The following is a 12,105-nucleotide window of genomic DNA, read 5'->3' as shown; positions in this document are numbered from 1 at the left end:
GAGAAAGGCACTAGACCGTTGCAGCCCCTGATTGCCTACAGCGGTCCGCTGGCAGCTATTCCTAAACAAAGCTTAGGAGAAAAACAAATTTGCATCCACCTGGACAACCCCTTTAAGGCTGGCCAAGAAAATTGCATGAGATTTGTGCATTGCGAGTCGTACAAATCTTGCACGAATATGCACCCCATTCTTTTGAATGGAGTCATATACATGAGCGGTTTATTTCCCGCAACGTATCGCCTACTGATTTCAGTGGGAGCTTTATTGCCTTACATGGCTCTGCATGTCATGTGATGTGAATGCGAGGTTTCCCATTGAAATTAATGGGAAACACTTCCAATCCTCTATCGCGCAGAAAACTTGGGCAGAGGATTAGAACTTCACCGAAGCGATGTATTTGTGCCTGAAAACCATCCGCGGGTACATCGTACGTTCACGAACATGGCATTGCTTCACGGCCCGGTACTGTGCTCACCCGTATGTAGGAAGGCTAAGGGGTATATGAAGTTTCAAAAAACTAAACATAACACATTGTATCAGTTGTACCTGGATATGAGGCAGGTTGTGATTTTACCGCAACTCACGGCCAACCAAACGTTGCCTGTTCAAGTGAAGATGAGGCCATTCATCACGCAGCATCTACAATGGGAGGAATGACGGAGGAAATTTCTTATAAAAGCCCTACAATAAATCTTCGGGATATCCATGGGAACCGCATCCACCAGTTTGATGAATGGCCCGTTACACCTTGAGAAAAGTGACATCTGCTGGAAGTGAGGTTGGCCATGTGTAGTCTGTAGTGCTAGAGAGAATACCCCTTCTTGCTCCTCAGAAGTATCCGTGATAATTACCCCCGCTGGAACTTCACTTCCTCTCCTGCATGTTTTCTACCTCTGCCGTTCATCAACTTCCCAGCTGGATGTTGAACTGAAATGTTAAATACCCAAATGTACTTTCATCAGTGATGAGGCTTGAGATTCAAAGGAAAATAAGAGGAGAGACATTGACCTACTACCGGGATCAGGCCCGGATCTGTGCCGTCTACTATCAGGTGTACAGGTTTCCGTTCTTATGTTTCAGCCGGCCTCAACTTTTTTTTACTGTTGGTAAATACAACATTAATGTAGCGAAGCAGATCTGCTAAAGATTAAGGAACATATGCAACTTGTCATACTTTATTAGATATACGCTATTTCCAAGTACAAATTTTTCCACTGCTCAGAAAGCCTAATTGTACATGTAATTGACTGGCCGGCTCAGAAAATAAAGTCCGACTGGTCTGTGGGGGTTGTGTATGTGGGAGACGCACCCAATAAAACTTTTTGGCCTCTCACCCTGAAATGAGTCTGCGGGTGCAGATGTTTGAGCTCTGTTATTGGAAGGACCATAAGACATTCTCACAGAGGTTGGTGGTCTGCGGTGATCCAACGCTATTTCGCCATTAGTTGTTGTTATATGGACTTGTACAATGAATACATCTACTATGAACTATGGACATGTGGGGTATGGTAAAGGGAGAGAGGCTGGCAAATCAGGAAATTGAACAGCCTTTAACCCCTGATCCTCGCTTGCTGACCCCAGGAGCAAACTAAAGCAAGCGAATATTATTTAACACTGTATGTTCACTATGTGTTTTCATGTGATCAGTGTCATGTTCCTGCAGGTCTGTGCAGGTTTGCCTTTCGTGTAGTGTGAACTGTGTCTTGTTATGGATACTTTATCATCTAGGACGAGGTAGGTCCCTAGGTTCTAGCACAGGGTCGTCCATGTCGGGACGATTGCCCCGCATGTAGGCAGTTTTCCTTGGGTTAGTTGTCTCATTAGTGTAGGGACCCACGAGACAACGAGGACCCTTGATATGGGCCTGTAGGAGTTGTTGGGCCTGTGGCTTTAACGGGAACTGTGGGACTGGCAGTGTTGACAGAGCCCAAGGAGGCTGTAGCGGCACATGTCGGAAATGGAGTGAGGATGGGGTCTGTAGAAGCGGGTTTACTCGCAGAGGGAGTAGTGACTGTGGCAGGGATTTCTTCAGTTCGGCCAGAATGAAAGGCTGCAGGAGGGTTGAGGCCTGGAGCAGCTGGGATCTCCACAGCTGTGGAGGGATCTGCGGGGGCAGCAGGGCGGATAAAGGTCACTTACCCTCTCCTGCATCTGCTCCAGGATCAGTGGTGTCCTCAGCAAAAGCAGTGGTGGCTCCACTACTAGCAGCCGGAGCAACGCGGAACTAAGCGAGGGAACCACGGACCTCAGCAACGGGACTAGAACTGTTGAGGAAATTGTCTGGCAGAAACTCAAGCAACTCCTCTTTGTCCCCGAACATAGAAGCAGGCTCAGATGGCGGATAGCTGGTGGGCATGATTCTGAAACACATCCTGATATAATTCTTCATGCGGGTCTTGGCCTTGCTTGTTTGGCAGATTAGCAACACAGGTCCTCTCTCTTCTCTCACTGGAACAAAACTAAATTTGCCCAGCAGAGATTTGGCGCTGATAAAGGACCGGCCAGAGGCAGGGCTTAGCTAGCCGTGCTCTGTATTCCACTATGGGGGATTTGTGCCCCTCTACTTTGACTGTAGTTTTCGCTGGCTTTTCTCTCTGCTCTGGTTTTGCGAGCTTTTGTAGGAAGAGGATGAAGTAGTTTTCCTGCGTTTGGGCGCCATTTTGGACACTTGTGGGCCAGTTAAAACTGAATTTCTTCTGGCCCCCATTTTGAAACTTTCTTATGCGGCCATACATCCTGTGTGAATACTGGCGATAAGGCGCAGAAGCTTATCCTGTTCGTGATGCCAAAAATTTACAGTAGCCCCAGATCTAGGAGAGGTTTAAGCAGCGAGGGTAAACTAAAATAGCAGTGACGTCGGTTCTGCTGCTCCTCCTGGATAGGTGGTAGAGTGGGTCTGAGACTGAAACTACTGCAGTTGAAATTATCTTGCCAGTTTTCACTGCACATTGTCCGTGAAGTTGGGCAGGGTAAGATGTTGTCTGTCGTGATGCCAGCTCATGTACGGGTAGGGACCCGTTCTGAGCAAAATAAAAATATAAAAATTGGGTGAACGAAATAAAAATGTGGGTAGTAGTCCTGGCCTCTGGAGTGTATAGTATGGTACCTTAGTGCAGATGGTGTAGATGGCGGGAAGTTACTCCAGACAGCAGACTTTTGCTGGTAAAGCAATTTAACACTTTTATTGGCAGGGAGAGAGAGTTCTTGCACTTTGCTGCAGCAGTTACATTACTTGCATTACTTTTACTTAAGGCAGATGATGGACTTGAATTACATTTACTTGCACAGTTGATAACGATTGAGACGGATAAGCGAAATACTTTTCTTAGGTTTGAGGATTTAGTATTTGCTCTCCCCTAATCCCTGTCCATGTGCAATATTCACTATAGCTTTAGTCAGCTGGTTGGGACTGAAACGGGTTAACTTGTTACTTGCTTCTGGGTACTGACTTTTTGCTGCTATTTCTTTCATTGAACCCTTTCCTTGTCTCTATCTCTTGCCTCTGCTAACTCCTCTGAACAACTTGGCTTGGTACTCCCACTTTAGGTGTTCTCCTTCCCACCGCACTGACTTCTGAGTAAAGATGTTCTCCTGGTTCCTCACCGGTCTCTATCCAAAGACTAGACTCTCTCAAGGCCTGGACTAGGCTAGCAAACCCCACCCATTCTCTACCTTTAATATTTTCTACCTCAGCCATTCCTAGGCTAAGAAAAAGCTAGCTATCTAACCCCGGGACTAGCTACGGGTGATTGACAGGTATGAGAGAAGGTTAAGGTGGATTTGCCTGAGTGATGAGAGGTTTGCTTGCAAGGACATCTAATTAACATATTTAAAGCTATATACACACACTCTTCCCATCTATTACAGTCTTATACACTCCTGATTACATAAGTGGCAAGCAAATTGCTGTAGTGCCCAACTCTGGGTCACTACAGCACCACCTATTGGTTGGCTTACTTTCTGCCAATATTTTTTGCCATAATGTTGGCCCTTTTATTACCCCTTAGGCTCTAGTACCCTATTATACCACCTCTAGCTTGGATACAAGATGTGATATGGGCAGGCATGGAGGCTCTAGTACCCTGTTGTACCGCCTCTAGCTTGTATACAAGATGTGATCTTGTATACGGACGGGCATGGAGGCTCTAGTACCCTGTTGTACCACCTCTAGCTTACATACAGGATGTGATACTGGTAGGCATGGAGGCTCTAGTACCCTGTTCGACTGCCTCTTACTTGGATACAAGATGTGATATGGGCCGGCATGGAGACATACAGGTTCTATATGGTACTCTGCAGCATATTGGCCCACATTTGCTATAACTGAGCCTTTAAGTCATGCAATTCATAGACAGTCAACATTGTTGTCTTAGATGGTCTCATACATGTTCTATTGGTGAAAAATCTGATGACCGGGCAGCCCTGAAATTGTGACAACGTTGTGGAGGCATTCCTGTGACACCCTTGGTGTGCAGCCGGGCATTATCCTGCTGGAAAATGCCTTTTGGAAGCCGCCATGAGAGGAACACATGTGGCTGCAGGATGTTCTGAACATATCACTGAGCTGTCATTGTCCCTCATACTACTACTAGAGGTGCCCAACTGTCATATGCGATGGCCCCCCAGACCATCACACCAGCAGGGTGCAGTGTGCTCCTCGACAGCAAAGGCAGGATTGAGCCGCTCACGCCTAGGTCTCCAGACAAGAACATGGCCGTAGTCAGTGCCCAAACTACCCTGGATTTGTTGCTGAAGACAATTGGTTTCCACTGCATGGAAGTCCAGTTTCATCATTCACAACATCACTGCAAACAGAGGAGATGGTGGGTGTCAAAGGCAAAACATGTAATGAGCGCCATGAGGTCAAATGTCCCTCAGCCAAGCGCCTGGAAATGGTTCCGATAGACACAGGGGTGAACTGATGGTGCCACCTGTCTCTGGATGGTGAACAACAAAACAGTTACAGCTGCTCGTGCTTGTCAGATCATCAGACGATTCTCTCTATTGGTGATCTGTCGAGGGCGTCCTGAGGCCAGTCACCTTGTGTGCGTGCCCTCCTAACAGTCTAGTCAGAACAGCCCAGGTGGCCGGCAGTTCATCTATACGAACATCCAATAATGTGCCCATCTCATACTCTGGTAACTGGGTGACATCTCTTCTCTGCGTCATAGAGGAGTCTAGTGGTCAACAAGCTCTACACAAGCGGAAAAAGAGGTCACTACACACAAGAAGCCTTGCCTTTTTATAGGCCAAGGGTGATCCCACTTTGAGGGCCTCAGGTGACAAAGCCTTTCATCTAATCACACCCCAACTCTCATCATTTGCATATTTGCCTGAGCTGTAACTGCATGCAAAGTTTTGCAACAAAATAACAACTGCTGCTGGTGCTTGATTTCTTTTGACAGAGTGTCATTTTAGTAAATGTGACGGGCCATGGGTGACCAATGCTAAATCCCGCACGATTTTCTTGAAAGAGTGTCAAGGTTGGTGCAAAGTACCAAAAATTCACAAATTTTGACGCACAACATGTGCAACTTTTCTATGGCGGTTTTCAGGTGTAAGGAGTTCAGTAAATCTTCCCCATAGTAATTAAAGAACAATGCAGTGAGTGCGTGAAGTCATCTTCTCCAAAGCTAAGCGCTTTCTTCTTCAAACTCCCACATTCATTAATCAGGAAGTCTGTATCGAGCTTGGTAGGGCGTGATATGGTCTCCTGGTCTTCTTCCTCAAATCACAAGCCTGTGTGATTACACCTGCAGGTTCCCTGGACTCTTCTCCCTCCATCCCTTTCAGTTCCTGTCAGTCAATGCAACCAATGTTAGATGCAACAAGAATGTACAACCCTTCTCTGGTAATTAAGGGGGAAGGTGCTGGTAGGATACTACCTAGATATTTACTACTGCAAGGTCAGCAGAAATCAGCTAAGCTCAAGATACAGTAGCTCAGTAGGCTTATCTGCAATCCTGTGGAGAACAAAACTGCAGTTACGTGTCAATTTGTGCCACATGACAAACTGAGCTCTGCTTCACCTGTAAAGAAGGAGACATTTTTGGAGGTAGACTAACATGTTTTAAATTGTTTTAGAAAGTTAACTTCCAAGCATATTACTGGCTGAAACAAATTATAGCCACTTTTAGTCGCTTTTATTGAGCATTTCTTCAATACGGAGTTATTTTTCATTGTCTTATAATTTTCGTTATCAAAAATGCCATTTTCAGGGACAATTTTATTCCCATTTCAACTTGTTATTGTTTATTCCCAAGTCAATTACAAATATAGACCTCAGGTAATTGAAATTCGGAGAAACACAAACTTTGCAAAATCTGCTCATGGTCACAAATTATTTTCCAGCTTAGGAACAAATGTCAGCCACAGCAGAAGAACAAGGAAGACGGGTGATATTCCTACATGTTTAATGCCACGAACACCATCCTTACTGGTGCTGACACGGGCACTGCCTCCACCGCACCGCCATCACCTAAACAATATAGCCTGGCTATGTGCATCAATCCCACCGCTGAATTCAATGGGATGTTACTCTGGTCAGAGCAGCGATCCAGCAGTGATTGGAAGTGGCTCAAACAGGACTTCCCATTCTAGGGATTCGTGGTCGGACCCCCACCAATCTATCAGTTTTCACCTATCCAGTGGATGAGTGAAAACTGTAAAAATCGCCCAGTCTCTAGTTACCCCTTTAATGTTATCTTCTGGCATATGTAATATATATATATACAATGACATGCCAAAAGTCATGAGGCAGGAACTAATATCATGTAGGACCCCTCGAGCCTGGCGAAGTGCAGCAACAAGTGGATGGAAGACGTCGGGGGGGGGGGGGGGGGGGATGTTGAGTCATGCTCTCTGGATAGCGACCCGCGGCTCTGTGGTATTTGTAGGTGCAGGATCTTAGGTGTCAATGGACCTCTCCACCAAATGCTATAAATGCTTGATTGGGCTTATGTCAGACAAATGTGCAGCCAAACCATTCGTAGGAACTCTAGAATGCTTCTCGAACAAATTCTGGACAACTTGGACCCGATGGCAAGGTGCATTATCTTACTGCAATATCCCTTTATTGTGGAGGTAGATGGCACCTAAAAAGCAGTGAAGAGTAGAGGGCATCGGTCAATGATGTGTTTAGGCAGACCAGTAGATCCAACCAATGCCATGAGAACACACCCCACACCAGTAAGGAATCACCACCAACCTGCATAGTACCTTGTTGACAACTGAGGTCCATGGCCTTATGTGGTCTGCACCACAAATGAACCCTACCATCAGCCCCAAACAATTGGTACTGTGACTCAATTGACCATGCAACATGTTGCCAGTCCTCTAGGGTCCAGTTAGCAATCTTATGATCCCAGGTGATGCGCTGTCTGATGTTTTGCTGTTAACAGAGGCACTTTGGTAGAGTTCTACTCCCATATGCATTGGAAGCTAAAGAATGTTGTACTGACCTGTGGAATATGCATATAGGGCCTCCTGCATTGAATGTAGATGTAATTTCTGCCAGAGAATTCTAGCCAGACGATGTTAGTCGCAGTCATTAAGCACCAGTGAGCACTCACTGCTCTATCCACTGTGGGTGGTAATGCCTTCTACCAGGGGTGTAACTATATGGGAGGCAGAGGATGTGTTTGCACCAGGGCCCAGGAGCCTTAGGGAACCCATAAGTCCTCTCTTCTCCATATAGGGAGCCCAGTACTATGAATAAAGCAATATAATTGGGGGCACTGTCATAGATTTTGCATTGGGGCCCAGGAGCTTCAAACTACGCCTCTGTCTTCTCCAAAGTATTCCTGGTACACACGTGAAACTGTCCCGTCCGTCTGGCACCCACTATCCTGCCTAATTCGAATTATAATTCACATTGCCTTGCCATGAGCACGTTGGCCAGTTTTTAACCTCTCTCATAGGTAACACCCCACAAGTTACACATGTGTGGGGGTTCAAAAGCCATCAACTGAGGTCATGCCACTTCATAATCTATTTGCATACTTCTATCCCATGACTTTTGGCGTGTCATGGTATGCCATACTCTTCACTGATGTTTAATTCCTCTTTAAATGTTGGCCTTTGAGTGAGACAGCAGTCGATTCTGTGAACAGGTATTGATATGAAGGAACATAATTAGGTACATTAATTAATATTGGAGTATTACAAAGTGATACATCGGTGCGGTACAACAGCGTCGTGTGCACTGTATTTCCCATCAAGGTGCTCAATACAGGACACCAGTAATCATATTGTTGTATGTGGTGATATAAGGCCACATGCATGCAACTGTATTAAAACACCACACAAATTAGGAGTTCCGTACAACCATGCCCATAGAAGTCTATGGGGCCTTACTGTACCTCCACATGCCTCCGATTCCACACACGTTTCTTCTCATGGATTCATATTGTGCCATGTTTCATCACATGGCGTATTACGGAAATGTTCCCTCCTTGAGGCACTGCATTGGTGATATGAGATCCAAATATTGGTAGGCTCAGCTTAAAGAAGCAATCCAGTTTAGGACCTCAATTTTTATATTATAGGGAATCCTGGGCTTATAGAGGGGTCCTCTGCTCACAGTCTTTCTTTCTTGCTCAGAGTGGATAGCAGCTACAAAGAGCATCTCTCAGTCTGGAGGACTTGCCCTGCCTGTATTAAACAGATAACCCATTGATATGAATGGACACTGTGTAATACTTCATTTCCCCTGTGGGGGCACTGCAGAGAAATTGAATCCTTACTGCCAGGTTTCCCTCAGATAAGAGCTGATCATTGGCGGTTCCCTGCAGGTGCACAAGTTATGATCAGTTTATTGTCAAGAAACCTTCTAAAAAGTATGGATTGTCCAGGGTGGAGAACTCATGTAAGCACAAACAGTTCCCCATAGCTCAGCTTCCTGGATCCCTGGGGGGGGGGATTTTTTTAGTTTTTGCAGCAGACTGTATAGGAGTCTCACTTGGATTGTCATCTCATGTGCAGACCTTGCAAGATTCACAATTTATACTCGCCTCCCTATCATCAGCTGAGATATGATGTAATAAAGTAACAATCAGGCAGCATAATACAAAGCATATTACACCGTCATTCCGGGGAAGCCATGCTCAACATCTGGAAGAGAACCATTACAATTGTCACCATGATGAATTGATTTTGGCTCCCCCGAGAAGGTAAAGATGAGTCTTTTTATCTTCATGTAAGCTGCTGATAATGCAACATTTCTGAATGATTTTCTCATACTGAGCATATTAATCATATCCTGGCCTGTATGATTAGAGTCATGGAGGGGTATATAAGACCTCCATGCATTGTACACGCCGCAGCCCACTTATAGGGCACATAAATCTGTAGAAACTAGCCCTTGCTCTGTGCCTCTCTCCTCCTGTTCTGTCTTTATGTCAGTCTTCACTGCAGTTCTGAAATTTTATTCCTGCAACCGGAAAAGCAGAAGATGAGCAAAGGGATCTCAGATTGAGATGAAGAATGTATCAAGTTAAAGATACGAGCCACAATACAATGCTCATATAACATTACAATGACATATAAATCTGTATTATCATACAGATGTACAGCCTTCCCCTCCTTTTCGTCTCTCTCTATCCTACTGCTCTGCCTTTATGTCAGTCTTCACCAGAGTTCTGGCATTCTATTCCTGTAGGAGTATGAACAAAGCTGTAGAAAGTTTATTCTGTAAGAACAAAGCTGGTCTTGGGTATTTCCTGCGCAGTTAAGGGTCTTTTTAGATGAGGTGATTCTCATTTGAATGAGCGGGTTACGTGACCGCTATCTCGTTCGCACTGCGGCAGGCACTTACGGCTGGCAGATACATCGTTGGCTCCTTCAGTCCCTGTATAAGCGAATAGAAGGATTGCTATTTAAAACCAACGCTAGGCGAACAAGCCAACGATGACTTTTATGTCTGCGTAAAATAAACGAGAAAAGAACGATTCTGGTTCGTCGTTCGCTCGCGATATTTTTAAACAATCATTTCATCTAAGAATTCCCTAACATTTGTTGGGTGATGCTCTCGAAGGACCACCTTTAGGACACGGTCACACATAGCGGATTTTGGTGCAAATCCGCAATAACATTTGCAGCATACTTTGTACTGCAGAATTTGGTGCTGATCTGCGCCAAAATCCGCACTGTTTGCTGTGAATTTTGACACGGATCCACAGCAGATCTCACCCCTTCAGCTGAAGAGGATATGTCTCCTGCAGATCCGCATCGAATCAGCGCCAAGGATTTTGATGTGGATTTTCCGATGCTGAAAAGCAGCATCATTTCCTCTACATGTGAACGTACCCTTAAAGTTTTCCGAAATAGAAATGACATATAAAACTATATTTTTATCCATAGTTGCAATCCCTCAATGCTCTCTCCACTGCCTTTTGCAGAGGGGGAGGCTGGAAAATTTTAGCCTGGGGGCAAGCACCCAGCACAGGCCCATGAGCAGCGGTCCATTTGTAGCCTCTTTACTGCTCACTTCTGTAAGATAAAGGCAGCACGAAAAAAACTCAGTACATAAATACGGCCACAGGACCAAGCTGATAACATAAATACAGCACCAGAACCAAGCCTATAACATATATACAGCACTAGGACCAAGCACAATACAGACAGCAATTGCAAAGTTAAGTTAACAGCTGGCAAATAAGTTTGCAATGTGTGAAACAACTTCCTGTATAACCTTTAGGCTGCCTGTCCACAAGCGTTGCGGTATCACGCGGCGAATCTCCGCCATGGGAGCCACCGCCCGGGAGCAGAAGCCGGCAGACGGACCTCAGCTGTCAGCTTATCTGACAGATAGGCTGAACACGGAGAATCGCAGCATGCTGCGAATTGCCGGCCGCGAGCGGAGAATCGCAATAGTTCTCGGCTCATGGATATGGGGCCAGAGCTTTCCATAGCAACGCTATGGAAAGCTTCAGACAGCGTGATTTACCGCAGGCAGAATCACACCCGTGGGCAGGAGGCCTAAGGGTATCCTGGGAGTTGTTCTTTCATAAACAAAAATGTTGCAACCCATCACTCTGGCCATACAGGTGACTACAGTACTGATCAGACACAGATGGAGAATAAACATTTATATTGAAGGGACTCACATGTGATGGCTTCTCTGAGTGAAGTCCTTCTCCTTTTCTTCTTCATCCGCCATGATGACTTCTCCCAGTCATGACTCGCCCCAGCAGAGTTTGGCATCCCGATGGCTTCTGCTGCTTGATTTTGCAGTAGATCTCCACACTGTGCCCTAGAAAATAAGTGTTACATATAGTGAATAAATGTATGCCTCAAGCTGTGCCCATAAATAAAAAGTGGCGCTAAACTGTGCTCTTAAATAGAAGTATGCCCAACACTTCGACCTTCAATAAAATATGCCCCAGAATGTGTCTTCAAAACTTGCCCCTTACTGTGCTACCCAAATGCCACTGACCCCCAGTAAGGAATACCTGCTAACTAGAGTTGAGCGAACGTACACTGTCGAGCTTGATGCTCGTTCGAGTATTAGCGTACTCGATGGTGCTCGTTACTCGAACGAGCATCAAATCGTTTTCGACCCCGCCCCTTTTTTAGCTCCTCCCCACTGTGACGTGCCTGTTTTGGCCCCTCCCCACCGCGACGCAGCGCGCGTCATTTGAAAATTTTTAGTCTGGCAGGAAGGGGAAGGGGGAGAGACAGACGAACCAAGAAAAAAAAAAAAAGCTCGTCGTGACCCTGCGTCCCATTGTAGTCAATGGGGTTCGTTACTCGAGTAGAGCTCTCAAATTTTACGAAAAGCTCGACTCAAATAACGTGGACCGGGGGATTTGGATGCTGGCTCATCTCTACACTGCCAACGTATCCGCACAATCCCTAAAAAAAATGAAAAGAGCACAGGCACAAGCCCCAGGATGTTTGCTTTTCCCCCACAAAAACAATATATAACAACATGTCTATAAGATGTTTATAATATGGCGTTTATATCCAGCGGCTCAGCTCTGGAGTACCTCTGAATAATGCCGTCACCATATAACATAGTCAGACACCAGCTCTACACAGTGATAGTAATTACAGTGCCATTACTTCCAGTGATTACAGTTGTCCGTTTTCACTTTTCTTTATGTG

The sequence above is a fragment of the Eleutherodactylus coqui genome, chromosome 12, assembly GCF_035609145.1.
Source record: "Eleutherodactylus coqui strain aEleCoq1 chromosome 12, aEleCoq1.hap1, whole genome shotgun sequence".
Taxonomy (NCBI): Eukaryota; Metazoa; Chordata; class Amphibia; order Anura; family Eleutherodactylidae; genus Eleutherodactylus; species Eleutherodactylus coqui.
Note: the sequence above shows the minus strand (reverse complement) of the source record.